Source organism: Dysidea avara, chromosome 14 (genome assembly GCF_963678975.1).
Source record: "Dysidea avara chromosome 14, odDysAvar1.4, whole genome shotgun sequence".
Lineage (NCBI taxonomy): Eukaryota > Metazoa > Porifera > Demospongiae > Dictyoceratida > Dysideidae > Dysidea > Dysidea avara.
The window spans coordinates 5,107,822-5,123,304 of record NC_089285.1 but is presented as its reverse complement, the minus strand read 5'-3'; the positions used below and the strand labels follow the sequence as shown (position 1 = coordinate 5,123,304).

General features: G+C 38.4%; 1 long non-coding RNA gene across 1 annotated transcript; it reads left to right on the top strand.

Moving 5' to 3' along the window:
• Positions 1 to 1,005: 1,005 nt before the first annotated feature.
• LOC136244886 (uncharacterized) lies at positions 1,006 to 15,475 on the top strand. Its single transcript, XR_010695616.1, has 3 exons — positions 1,006 to 1,062; positions 14,736 to 14,967; positions 15,352 to 15,475. It is a non-coding gene; the product is annotated as an uncharacterized lncRNA (long non-coding RNA).
• The last annotated feature ends 8 nt before the right edge of the window (positions 15,476 to 15,483 follow it).

The window sequence follows — 15,483 nt, the reverse complement described above, 5'->3', positions numbered from 1 at the left end:
TAGAATAAAGATGACTTCACGTGTACAATTTATAAGACTGCTACATTCATGTGGATCGTTCCTGAAGACGAAGAAACCTGCAGATAAGCCATACATAGTCTCGTGCCCAGACCGCTTTTTTTCTTTTTGTGTGGGGGCGGAGAAAAAAGGGTCTGGTGGATCTCCAATACATTTTTTGTGCAGCCGGATCTACAACTTTTGGGGATCGTTGATTAGTGGTGATGAATAGCAAAGGCCTGTTAACAAAGCAACAATAGGAATACGGCGCGCGTTTGCTTGGCAAGGTTACATCCTTGGCTACGCGCGCCGTATTTCCTATTGTTGCTTCGTTAACAAGCCTTTGCTATTCATCACCACTAATCAACGATCCCCAAAAGTTGTAGATCCGACTGCACAAAAAATGTATTGGAGATCCACCAGACCCTTTTTTTCTCCGCCCCCACACAAAAAGAAAAAAAGCGGTCTGGGCACGAGACTAAGCCATACAGAGAAGAACTAGCTAAAATTACTCCACTATCACAATGGGGTAAGGCGTCACTACAGAAGGGATGCTCTGAGTGGTACTATAACAGGAACCCGCGTAATTTGGAGCAGTTGAAAAGCCTAATGCACCTATCAATGTCAAGCCCCACCCCCCCCAGTACGGGCTATGTGGGGCGTTAGGAGGGGATTTGAACTTAAATTTTGCCCCCAGGGGTGGGGAATTTGAACAAGCGCTCTATAGTAGCATAGATCCTTTACAGTAGTTTTATAAGATAGTGAAGCGCGAGAGAACACGTGATAAAACTGCAGCACCTCGTGTACTTTGTCACTGTGGCTTCTGTTTTTACAACACGTTGGTTGTCAAATCCCCTTCCTATCCCCACCTCATAGGGTGGGACTATGTGGGGATTTGACCTGATAATTCACCCCCAGGTAGGGGAATTTGACTTTCCACTTGATCAAATCCCCACTATATCCCCACCCTCCCCGTACTGGGGTGGGTGGGGCTTAACATTGATAGGTGCATAAGGGATTTCACCGACAGCGAAAACGAGTTGGAAGAATAGATTACTATCACAAGTGAGTAATTATCATCTAGTCTTCTATGATCAATACACAAGGGGGTGTCACGTAGGTACGCGCTGTACGTATATCTGCGACCGCAGTCAAAGTCTTTACCGGCCGAAATTTCGCTCTGACCTGTGACTAACAGCCTTTTTCGACCTTTGACCGGTGACTTTACAATGATATTTCAGCACTTTTCGGTTGTAGGTTGGAAGCTTTTACCCTTGACCGTTGAATTGGCACGATTTTGGTAGCCCTGGCTTTGGACTTGGACTTTGACTGTGGTCGCAGATCTACCTACAGTGAGTGCCTGTGTGTCACCCCATTGAATACAAGGTTAAAGAAGATTTGTATGAATGGAACAAATAAACGATCTCTTGCAGATTTGTAACGTAAAAATTAGCATCTTCAAAATAATTTGCTAACTGCTGTTACTTGTTGGACTAACTCTCACTTGAACAACTGGTGGTAGTAAATTCTGTTGCCTTCTTGGGTGGAAATTGATCACAATATCTTCTGATCACAAGATTACAAGCTCTAACTCCCGGAAATCACAATACTGCACTTCACCTCTGTGAGCAAACCTTCACCAAAAAGTATTGGTAGTTTGATTGATGAAGCATGATTTCCGCCATTGCATCATTTCGACATGATTTTGGATCCAAAAATAGATATTCGTCCACGAAGACCAAACAAATGATATCCAAAACCTCCTTACCTCACAATGGTCACCCATCAGCAAAGAAGTCACGTATGAAGTATGACTAATTTCTGAGGTTGTTAACCATCTGGGTGAGCCCGGTATTGGGAAAAAATCGCCCAAAATGACGTCTTTTTCTCATCGCTTGCTCACTCAACAAGTTAAACCATAATTCTTGGCATAAAATACTTTAAGATCCATAACTAACACTGTTATTAGAAACTGCAAAAATAAACTAATATGGCAAATATCCAAATAACTTGAAGTCTGACATGATTTTCATCCTTACGGTGATTTAACACTTGATCTTGTACTTGATGTCTTTGTAGTAGTTTTAACAGCCACAACTTGACATGAATTTGGCTGCTTATAGTACTACTAGTAGCCATACTCAATCATGTGAGTTTGAAAAAACACCTATTAGTTTATTTCTACAGCTTCTAACACCGAAGCTCTGGGTGCTAGAGATACGTTATGGATCTTGAAGTTGTTTACACCAAGAACTATGGTTTTAAGCTGTTAAGAGAGCAAGTGAAAAATATGCCATTTTGGATGATATTTGTCCAATGCCGGGCTCACCCAGATGGTTAACAACCTTAGAAATTAGTCATACTTGATACATGACTTCTTTGCTGATGGGTGACTACTGTGGGGTGAGGAAGTTTTGGCTATTATTCGTTTGATCTTTGTGGACAAAAATCTGTTTTGGACCCCAAAATCCTGTCTAATGATGTAGCAACAACAATCATGCTTCACCAATTAAGCCACCAATACCTTTTGGTAAAGGTCTGCTCAGAGAGCAAGGTTGAAGACTGAAGTGTAGTATTGGGACAAAAGATTTGCAGATATTTCCAACCCAAGAAAGCAACATCTACTGCAGCTGTATTTTATTTAAGTGAGAGTTGGTCCAACATGTAACAGCAGTTAGCAACTTGTTTTGAAAATGTCAATTTTTTACACTGGCATCCCTAAATACACCAACAGATGAGTGGTAGTTTGTTTTAATGCTTTTAAACTGTGCCTGGAAAATACCTTACCCAGCTTGTTAATTACTGCAGTGTTGTTTACACAACTTACAGTATCTCGAGTGTTAACTACAGTAAGCACTAACGTTGTCTGTGTGAACTCCTTCAAAGCCTCTGAGTCATTAGTTAATCCAGTAATATCCTTTAACCATACCATTACTTCTCACATGATCTTCTCATCAACCTCTTTAGCACCAGTATTGGCACGTATTCAATTTCCATCTTGCATCATATGAAGTAAATTTTTGCCCCCCTAGTTTCTGAAGTTTTTTCATGTCCATGCACATGGACAACACAATTTATGGCTGGTGTGCACTGCATACAGTAATATAATACTGCATGCAGTAATATAGTACTGCAGTAGTAATATAGTAGTATAGTATATGAAGGCTTGCTCCATGATGCTCAAGCATGTAACTAGAGTGTGTACTCATGATCAGTCTTATGGAATGGGCCTTCTCCGAAATTATGTCACAAATAAAAATGGTGTCTTTAGTAGGGGACACATGAACTGATTCAATAGAAGATTCGAGCGATTTGGAGAATATCTCCGTAGTAGTGGAAGATATTAAGAGTCTTTCTACAAGTAAAACAGCACCATGGTATAGCGAATTAATTTACTCCTACTTTACAGTGCGAGAGGCACGTGGCTGCTCAGCTGATGTTGGCGATTATGACAGTGCCGAAGACAATGACGGCGAATTTGGTTGCAATGAAGAAGTGAAGCATAGACCGCCCACCAAGAAGGCACCAAATGATTGTAACAAGCCTCCAAATGGCGATATTTTGATGTTGAATGAGACTGATATTCCTGGTGCCTCACTTAATGGAAAGTCACCGAACCAACTGACTGTGGTACAGCTGAAAAGGTGGCTGGTTTGCTGTGGTGCTCCAATTTCAGGGAAGAAATCAGATCTTATTGAGAGGTCAGTAGCAAATAACATGCTATTGCCAGGATCAGTGTCTAGACTGTGCATATGCAACCTCAGGCCAGTTCTTGTACGAAATATACTTCAGACAAGTAATGGCTAAAGTATCCAATGTTTCCTTTACAAATATTGTATTATATATCTCTTTTTTCTATTTTACAAGGGTGCAATGCTATATCAATAATGGATGGGACCAGCACCTGACAAAGGGGCAAACAGTCGAAAAGAGGTATACCAAATGGTTCTGTGCAACATTTACATCTCCTCTAAAAATACAAGGCAAAATTAATGGCAGCAGCAGTAGATGTAATGGTTTAACCCGCACATCATTCAAGCTAAACTAAACAGAAACTTTACATCCAACTTCAACTACTCACCTTGTGGCACTAGTGTAGTGCGCTCACCAACGTTATCGCCATTTGGACTTGGAGGCTTGTTACAATCATTTGGTGCATTCTTGGTGGTCGGTCTATGCTTCACCTCTTCATTGTAACCGAATTCGCCGTCATTGACTTCGGCACCGTCATAATCGCCAACATCAGCTGAGCAGCCTCGTGCTTCTCGCACTGTAAAGTAGGAGTAAATTAATTCACTATACCATGGTGCTGTTTTACCTGTAGAAAGACTCTTAATATCTTCCACTATTACGGAGATATTCTCCAAATCGCTCAAATCTTCCATTGAATCAGTTCACGTGTCCCCCTACTAAAGACGCCATTTTTATTTGTGACGTAATTTCGGATAAGGCTCATAGCTATAGACTCTGAAAAGGCATGATCATGCAACAGGCTGTATTCACCCAACGTGTTAAATGCTTTGATCCACAACACTTAAGGCACTGATGGCATTGAAATTATATAGCTGTAAAATCCCACCAATCTGTATAAAAGTAACTATCTATAGTTATTATATTTAGTCTTCTCTCGTGCAGATCCTTATGGTTAGTGCTCTCCATATTTCGATCAGGTACGAATGAGACACGCCCTCTTTTTAATTCTGTTTTTTTAATGATGGAAGTTTTTTTGTTTTTTTTTGTTTAATATAAAAGATGATAATAAACTTTTAATACACAAGTGTTCTACCTGTTGCACCATTATGCCAAGTTTTTGCAGATCCAATTACAAATGATTTTGAACGAAAGTTTTTAGTAGTACTACAAATGAGTCAAATTCCAAAATCTTGTGTTATGTTACTAAGTGGAATCAGCTCAACACATGAGCGTACTATATAGTGAGGGTTGTCCAACGATGCTGTTGAATGTCCAATGGGAACCCAATGTACCATTGGTACAGGTGAGGTGTCCTGGGATAATCCTATTGCACCAACCAGAGGTGCTCAATCCCAAGTGTCTATCCCGTACCATTGTACCGTTTGGGACATCCCTGAATAATCCCACTGTACCAACTAGAGGGGTTCAATCCCAAGTGTCCATCCCGTACCATTGTACCATTTGGGACATCCCTGAATAATCCCATTGTACCAACTAGAGGGGTTCAATCCCAAGTGTCCATCCCATACCATTGTACTATTTGGTATATACAGGTGGGACATCCCGGGATAATCTCAGTCTCCATTCCATTCCATGCCATTTTATTGATTGGACTTCTTTTTTTAGATTGAATGGTTTTCTTTTCTCAATTTCCATATCACTTTGTTGCCAAATATTATTTGCATAATTACATGATTACATGTAACAATGTTGCTTTTAAAATGTTGAGTTTAAATAATAGAGGAGTTTTATAAGCATGTAGTAACTATAAGAAGTGATAGTTTCAGGAGTTGGCTACTTGAGTCCTGGCAAACAGGAAGACCAACACTATAATATACTGTTACTATCATGATTATATCACACTCTAAAGTGCTAACGACCAATTAATGATCACACGCATATTTACATAGTCACACTCTTTTCAGTTGTATGAAATAAAAGCTACCATTAATTAAGATGGTACTGTATATGCTAGCATGTGTTTCTATTATGCAGATCACAAAGGTGCAAAAGGTAAAACATAAATCATTCCTTGCACATATGTTGAGTTATTGTGGAATACCTTGAAAGCCATGAAAATAACTGCACACATTTCAGTGTCAACCTAAAGTAATGTATACATTTTAAAAATCATATATTATATATAGACTACGTACATTTTATCTTATACGTATGTACACTATGTGAATTCTTACACACAGTGAGTATATACAAGATCATGTGATCCAGTAGACATGTGATCATCACATGTTATACAGGTGAAGATATATATTCACAAACTAGTGTTAACATAAAATCTACATTTCCCTAACATTATTGAATCATACACTATGATAGTAGTGTATAGTAGGGACCACAAAGGAGTAGGCATGGCTCACGAAATAACATCACCCAAAAACAGCTTCAATTTTCCCAGACAACGATGAGGCAGTATTGGTTAAGTGAAACTAAGCCCAAACAAGCTTTCAGATCAACCTGAAACGCTTTCAACAAGTTGCTATGGAATTTTTTTTTTAATTATTCAGAATTTTCTACTGACTGACTGCCTGATGTCTTCAGACAAGCGTAACTCGGTAACGGCTAAGGCTACGGGCTTGATTTTTTCACTGTTCGATGTCGCTTCAGCCCAAGAGGTGCCTTTTGGCATACCGCAGTACATACAATGCAATCTTCATGGACTTACCAGTGTCCTCCTTTGTGTCCCGTTCATCTTTGCTGCAGTAAAAAGTGTCGATTTGGTGGTAGCAGGTGATGGCTTTCCTTCATAATGAAAATCGTCCATATTTTTCATAGTGGCTACTTCGATTGCAGAGGTGTTTTTAAAACAGTTTTTGATTCGTACTGCTGTGTAACGGGTTGAACATAGCCAACAACGAAGTGTAATGGATACTTCACTTTTCAGACGATAATTTATATAACTGGGGCACACGGCACCAACCCTTTCTTTCAGTATGCGTGGGTTCCAGAGATGCTTTTCGGATAGCTCTTGATTCCTACTACTGTGTAACGGGTTGGACATAGCTGACAACGAAATGTAATGGATACTTCACTTTTCAGATGATATAGCTGGGGCGCATGGTGCCATTTCAAATGCGGTATGCGTGGGTTCGCCAATCACAATAATATTATTTACAATAAAAGTTAACAAACAAGTATTTCAAAAATATTGGAATTTTCAACTAGAGTAGGGACCTTAGCACATCGATAAAAAGTACTGAAACAAGCTGGAGTAGTGCACGATATTAATTCACAGTAAAATAATAAGAAGTGTTATATTCCTACTGTGCATTTCCATTATGGTATCTTGGAGCACAGTAGGGATATAACACTTCTTATTGTTTTACTGTGAATTAATATCGTGCACTACTCCAGCTTGTTTCAGTACTTTTTATCGATGTGCTATAGTCCCTACTCTAGTTGAAAATTCAAAATTTTTTGAAATACTTGTATGTAAGTAAGTAACTGACTGACTTATGCCTTCAGACAAGCTACGTAGCTAACTCAACAACAGCTAGGGCTACAGGCTTGATTTTTTCACTGTTCGATGTCGCTTCAGCCTGACAGGTGCCTTTTGGCATACCGCAGTACATACAATGCATTCTTCATGGACTTACCAGTGTCCTCCTTTGTGTTCTATTCGTCTTTGCTGACAGGGAAAGGTATCGATTTGGCGCAAGCACGTGATGGCTTCCCTTCAAAATAGAAATCGTCCATATTTTTCATAGTGGCTATTTTGATTTAAAAGGTGCTTTTCAAACAGTTCTTGATTCGTATTGCTGTGTAACAGCTTGAACATAGCCAACAGCAGAGCATAATGGATACTTCACTTTTCAGACGATCATTAATAAAATTGGGGCGCGGCACCATTTCTTTGGTATGCGTAGATTGTAGAGGTGCTTCCAGAAAAGTTTTTGATTCGTATTGCTGTGTAACAGGTTGAACATAGCTGACAACCAAGCATAATGGATACTTCACTTTTCAGACGATAATTGATATAGCTGGGGCACGCAGCACCATTTCAGATATGGTATGCATGGGTTCAGCAGTCATAATAAAATTATTTACAAAAAAGTTAACAAACAAGTACACCAAAAAATTTGGAATTTTCAACTAGAGTAGGGACCATAGCACATCAATAAAAAGTACTGAAACAAGTTGGAGTAGTCCATGATATTAAATCACAGTAAAACAATAAGAAGTGTTATATCCCTACTGTGCATTTCCGTTATGTATCTTGAGCACAGTAGGGATATAACACTTCTTATTGTTTTGCTGTGATTTAATATCATGGACTACTCAAGTTATGAATTTTAAGATGGATTAGAGATCATGCATGAGAAACATTTCTGCAATCAATCCAGTTTCTTTGAAATATACATGTATTGTATGTACTGCTGTATACCAAAGAGTATGTACCTGTGGGGCTGAAGTGATATCTAGCAGCGAAAAAACCAAGCCCATACAAGTCATTATCAAGTTACACTTTTCTGAACCATTGCAAAGTTGGTCTGTTAGTCAGTTAGCCAGTCTGTCAGAAAATTGAATTAATTTTATCCCACTAAATAAATGTTTTATTTTGAACTTTCATAGCAATCTATTAGAAGCATTTCAAAGGCACTTTTGTGCTTGGATATACGTACCTCAACAATACTACCAAGGTGTCGTGTAGGTATGGTTTGTTTGTTTTTATGAGAATGTGTATAAACCTCCATGATCCCTAATATGTATGTACAGTACTATCACACTACAATACATCTGAGATGTTACCATAATTGTTAACACAATAATGTTGTACTGTATAACTCATGACTGTAACTAACCTATTTTGTAAACTACATTATGTATGCTCTTACAAATGATGCCTCCTATACAATTTACCAGTTGTACTGTTTTGCATATATATATGGTAGATATACTACATTGTATATGTGTGCTATAATAAACTACCATGGCATGTCACTACATACTTGATGTATACCTTTTCTAAAGCCTCAAACAAATCTGGATTACAGTTCTGCTTACACCAAGGATCTGTGTGTCCTGAAAAGTGGAATCTATCCACCACAAAGTTTAGAGATGCTAGACGTCCTGCTGGTGGTGTTAGTTCATTTCTTTTATTGCTTGTAGCAAATCTTTTCCGGTGGCATCCATCATCATAGATCACAATCTCTAACAAGTATGAGAGCAACAAATTTATGCGATTAAAGAATATATACATAATAAGAATTCTCTAAAAAAACTTATTAATGAACTTAAGAAGCAACGATCACTTTATATAGGAGCAGAAAACATATCCTAATCCGCACCGAATACCACTTTTTCACTACCGATCTGATACCACGTACATTTTAGGTGGAATGGCCGATACCAATCCAATACCGATACTTTGCCAGACATACTTTATAATCACAAGAAATACCTAAGTAAAACCAGCTTACTACATAAACCAGCTGAGTTTGCTGGTTTTGTGGCCATCAATCACTAGTGTAACGATTGTCTCTGACATCACTGAATCTTATTTAGTGGCTTACTGCCCTTTCCATTGTACTAATAATGGCAGTAGCTGGCTTCTTTCAAGGAAATCATCGCTTATATCAGCTCTTGCTCAACTGCTTTCAATGTGCTATGGACGCTACCATCTTGAAAAGCATTTAAATGACATCATACAAAGTATCGGTTAGTATCAGGCATTATAGCCGATACAAGTCTGATAATGCCAAAATAGGGCTGATACCTAGTATCCATATCGGTGCATCACTACTAATCCATACCATACTTAGACTAGGGTGCAGTAGAGACATTGGCCACTACAAAATACATGCATTATGCATGCATTTTGTATAGTGGCCAAATACTTGTAGACCACTTAAGTTGTTCTTGTATATCACCTTTATTCTGGGTATACTCAAATTTTATGAAATTAGTCTAGTGATCAACTGTATGCATAGAAATGATCAATGCAGTTAAAATTTATTTACCTATGCTGCTAGTTTCTCTTTCATTCTCTTGAAGAAATGTGTGTACAAATCCATATATCTGGGTCTTTGACTCTGCTCCAAAAAGCTCTCCTAGCATTGTTATTGTTCCACATGGCCAGGCACCAGCAGCTATCCCTACAAACATGCATGCACCTTGGTAAAGGCTTTAGGATAAATATTTCTAAATGAAAATTTTGCCTAAGAAGGTTTAGTGCCACAAACACTAAATATTTCCTGAATTAGTGTAGGAAAGGTGTAGTGCCTGTGCATTAAACCTAGCCTACACTGATGCTTGTGGCACTAAACCCTTCCAACAAGTTATATAGTTACTAGCTAACTAACTAACTAACTGATTCCTTAAGCCAAGCATAATACGACCACACTACAGCCATGATTTCTTTACTGTTTGACATTGCTTTGGTCCATGACATGCTTTTTCACCAACTATAGCAGCTAGAGTTCATGCACCACATGGACGTACATCCCTGTGTCCTACTTTTGTGGCCTATTTCTTTCTCCCACTACACAAATGATGATTTGCAGCAACATGTGTGGCTTTACTGCAGCTGGCTGTCACTAGAATTGTCCATAATTTCCATTGTGATTGGAGGTGCTTCTCATGCTGTTCCTGATTGTAACGTTGTATAATGGGTAATAAACAATGCCGAATGACTGAGTGTTCATTTCCCAGTAATTGATAGTCGGGGGGTCGGGGTGCTTGTTAGTCGCAATTTTTTCAGTGACTGGATTTATTGCAGAGAGAGGCACTTCTTGTATGTTATTTATAACAGGTGAAACAAAGCTGAAAACAAAGTAGAATGGTAAAATTAATGTTTCACTACTTTAAAACGTACCAATAGTCTAGCATCTAAATGCACCTTCATAATGTACATAAACTACAAACAAAGTTAAATATTACAAACACCATGTATACATAAACTGTACTTATAGTGTAGCGATGTTTACAATGCTTGTCTTTCTCTGTGTTACATTTCAGTGCTACCGAAGTGCCAGATTCTTGATCAATAAATATTCTGTTATAATATACATACACTTCTTCAAAATTACAACGCCTGTATTATTTGCTAGATAGCTGACACTTTATAAGGCTTACACTTTAAACTTAGCAACTTTGCTACATGAACAGTTATGTGCTCACATCTATGTGCATGGTGCTGGTGTCTTGTTGCAAACTTCCATTTGAGATAAACCTACCATATTGTATCATCATCATAACCTCAAAGTAAAAGCAGCTTCACATGGGATATGTATAGAGCATGAATACTTTGCCTCTTACAAAACAAACTGAAAACAAAGCATAAGTAAATTCCAAGAGAATAAAGAACACGTTAACTGGACCCCCAAATTGCAGAGCATGAACAATTCATTGCAAACTTTGTAAAGTATTTCTGTGCAACATCCGTCTAATAATATGTACCGATCCTGTGCAAATTCACAATGAAGATTCTGCACTAGAAAAGGAAAAAAAAAACAGTATGCTTATAAAAGGGTGTAAAGCCATCTGTCAGTTCATCTAGTTACATTTCATGGGGTCAGCCAGCTATTTCACTAACCACTGGAGCAGTTTTTGTGCACTAATTGTCTGAATTATCAAAGTTTGTTAGAGTTTCAGGATGCATTAAATCAAGAGTACATAACAGAGGTAAGAGCAAAGCTAGCCGAAATATTTTGGTGTAAACTACATAATGACTGCAAGTAAACATAATATGCTATTCAACTTTCCTATACCTTTATAAACACTTTTGTTGACTATACATTGGTATGTACAGTTGAATCTAAGGTTATGCCACACACGTTATGATTATGATACACTTTTGTGCTTTCTTTTGGTACAAGTTTTTTTACTGTTATCTTGCTGTGGAGCTTTTCATGTCATCTTCTGCCTGTGATCATGCAACACCAACAAGCTTCAGACCTTTTGTACTTGCAGTACGTAGGTTAACCTAGAGTTAATATTATAAACATTTAGTTTCACTGTGTTATCTAATAGATTGCTGCACACATCACCAGTGCATATGATAGGCAAAGTTTCATGGAAATTTGTCTGAAACATATCATACAGTATGATAGTAGCTGTATATTAGGGATCATGAGGGTTTGGGCTTTTCTAGCCAAAAAAAAATATCACCCTAAAACCAGCTGTACAATGCCTTCATGATGTCTTGGCAGTACTGGTGAGGCTCAAGCTTCAGAATGGCTGAAAATGCTTCAGATTTTAAATTTAGCAAAATTATCTAATGACTGACTAACTGCCTAATTCGAGTTGTGCTTGTTTCAGACAAGCATAACTCAACAACCTTGAGGGCTACGGGCTTGATTTTTTTTGCTGTTAGAGATGTTGCTTCAGCTGGACTGGTCCCTTTTACACAACGCATGCATTATGGACCAACCTTTGTCCTCCTAATTGTGTCCATTTGTTTTCACTACCAGTGTAAGGTATTGATTTGAAGTAATGCATATGGCTTCCTCTCTGCAGACTATTGTACTTAAATGTGACGAATATCGTCCCACTTTTTTATAGTATTTATAAAGAAGTGCTTCTTGTAGTCATCTTCATATGTAACACTGCCTAATGGGTTGAACACAGCTGAAAATGAAATGTAATAGCACTTAGTTCTTTAGTAATAATATGGTTGGAGTGCACATTCAGATGCAAACTTAATTGTATGATATGTCAGTTACCATTCTTCCTTTTGCCCTATACCAGGCAGATATACTAGTGGACATTGTCATAGCTGAATTAGGGATTAAATATCCACTAGTACACTGTATATCTGCAGGTGTAGATGACCTCCCTTGTTTCCTTACTTTTTATTCTAATCAAACTTAAAATTCCATTTTTTTCCTTATGCTTGAATGCTGATGATGATGATAATAATAGTGAGTGTCAAAGCACACCAAGAAGAAAGAGCCCTAGGAAAGTTTCATGTTAAACATTTAAACCCTTCTGCTAAGAATGGTTACTTGAATACATGCAATTATATCACAGTGTAGGTCTCAAGTTACACACTGACATGTTATTGGCTTAATACATGTGTAGAATGACAGGATTGTTTTATACTGTGCACATTTTGATTAAAATATGTGAGCAGTTAAAATTACGTGACACGAAGTGGTAGATTATTTCAATGGTAAAAGCAGGGCTGACAGAACCTCTCTTAGTGCTGTGATACTGTAGGATTATATGTGACCAGATTTGCGAATAGGGGTCTTCCACACACATCCATTTCTATAGAAGACCATAACGTAATGTTCAAATCACAAAGACCTGCATCCATTAACCTATGTTGGTACTCGCTGTACTGACCTCAATAGCTCTTACCAACCTTAAGCTATGAATTGTCTAAGTTGGTAAATTGTATGTGTGTGGAAGAACCCTTTTTGCAAATCCGGTCACATATATCTGACCTATACCCTGTATCAAAGGTACAATGGTACAGGATGAATACTTCAGGTTGATGTTACAATGGGATTATCCAGGGATGTCCCACCTGTACCAAATGGTACAATGGTACGGGATGGACACTTGGGATTGAACCCCTCTAGTTGGTACAATGGGATTATCCTGGGATGTCCCACCTGTACCAAACGGTACAATGGTACAGGATGGACACTTGGGATTAAATCCCACTTGTTGGTACAACGGGATTATCCAGGGATGTCCCACCTGTACCAAACGGTACAATGGTACGGGATGGACACTTGGGATTAAAGCCCTTTTGGTAGTACAATGGGATTATCCTGGGATGTCCCACCTATACCAATTGGTACAATGGGATTGTCCGAGCTGCAGGATGTCCCACCTGTACAAAATGGTGCAATGGTATGGAATGGACACTTGGGAATGTGTCCCTCTTGTTGGTACATTGGGATTATCCTGGGATGTCCCACCTGTACCAAATGGTACAATGGTACAGGATGAATACTTCAGGTTGATGGTAAAACAATGGGATTATCCCAGGATGTCCCACCTGTACCAAATGGTACAATGGTACGGGATGGACACTTGGGATTGAATCCCTCCTGGTAGTACAATGGGACTATCCCACGACGTCCCACCTGTACCAAATGGTACATTGGGATAGGTAAAAGTTCCATTGGACATTCAGCGGCATCACTGAACAATTGTGATAGAATTCAAGGTCAGTCACATTATCTGGTAGACAAAGTATTTGGTTTCATATGTAACCTGCTGAGTGAAACCAGACTTGTTTGCATTTTCCTCAAACTCTACTTTGTGACTTTTTTTTTGTTGTCTACAGGGCAAAACCAATGGGCTGTTAAGTTCCAGCCCTATCTGGTTAGTACTTTCAGAGTTATAGCGATAGACAACAAGAACAAAGCAATTCATTTATACAGCGAAAAAAATATTACAGACATTCGTTTAAGTGATCGTAATCCTCAAGTGCAATGGACTACAGAATTGGGACTTGTGTCATTCTATTCACATGAACTGGGACATTCATCAAGATATAGTTTTGGCCTAAATACAGTCATGCTATTAAGCAAGAAGGCTATTGCTTACAGATGGCAATGATAATGTTTTACTGAATACACGTAACTCATGTTTGCTTCATGGTAAAACAAAACAAAGATATTCCTACTCTCCATGAAGAAGTGAATCCATTGGTACATTTGAGTCTTCCTTCACTGTTTACTGAATTGATTAAAACATGCATGAAATTAAATTTTATGCAGTGTGCAGTTTTTACCCAATGTATGTCAAGGGCATTTATTTCAAAAAAACAGAATTATGCAAATAAGTTAAGACTTTTGCTCAGTGGGTTGCATATTATATGATGTGTATGGCAACACATGATCAAAACTGACAAAGCACAGCCCATGAAGTGATGCCAATAAACATTAAAAACATTAGACATGACATTAGTACAATTCATTGTAGAGTTCCAGTAAGAGTTGTGGTAGTTCATATTTTAACTACATATCTGTAAAATTCAAGACTAGCTACGGCATTATTCCCGTTCACTGTTGTCTGCTACAAGTACATGTTTCATTTATTTCAAATTATCCACACATCCCTTACAGACTACAACTGGAGATCACCAATTATCACATCACAGGGTCAGTCAGTCATAATAATGGTACTACAGTGGTGGAGGCATCAACCAGAGAGTTCTGTATAGCAAGACACTTGTACAAGACAACTGATGTGTCAGCCAGTCACAATATTGGTAGGGTACTAGCTCATCGATGTTTTGAGACTGGATTGTATCGAGTGTTGTGGGAAGAAGACTGGACCATCAAGAATAACCCTAAGGTACATGTGTGTGTGTGTTGGTGTACATACTAGGGCTGGAACGAAGGTCAAATTTTAACCTCCTAAGCTTCTTTCTAGAGAGCTACCAAATCTGTTGATTATGTCATGTTAGTAATTAATGATCATAATTGGTGTACACCCATATGGTGTCACTCTTTGTTGCAGCTGTAGTACAGGATCTAGTAGATTGCAAACATACCAAAATTTGTCAATGATAGTTGTATGCTTACAGGCCCATGGCATTTTGACTGACTAGATACCAGTATCCATGGTTACTAAGCTTTGGAGGCACTTTCTAAGTTTCCAAAGCTATTGTTCCAACCCTAGTGCATACGGGTGGGGGGGTGTCTAATACGATACTACAGTTGTGTTGTATCTCACTAGGTAGTGTCGTTCATCAGTGGTGTGAGAAGTGAGGGACTGCTATTGAATGAACCAAAGTTTAGTGAAAAAGAAATGTTGTAAATACATCAAGATTTTATAATACATGTTATCATAAGTATTTATATCATATGA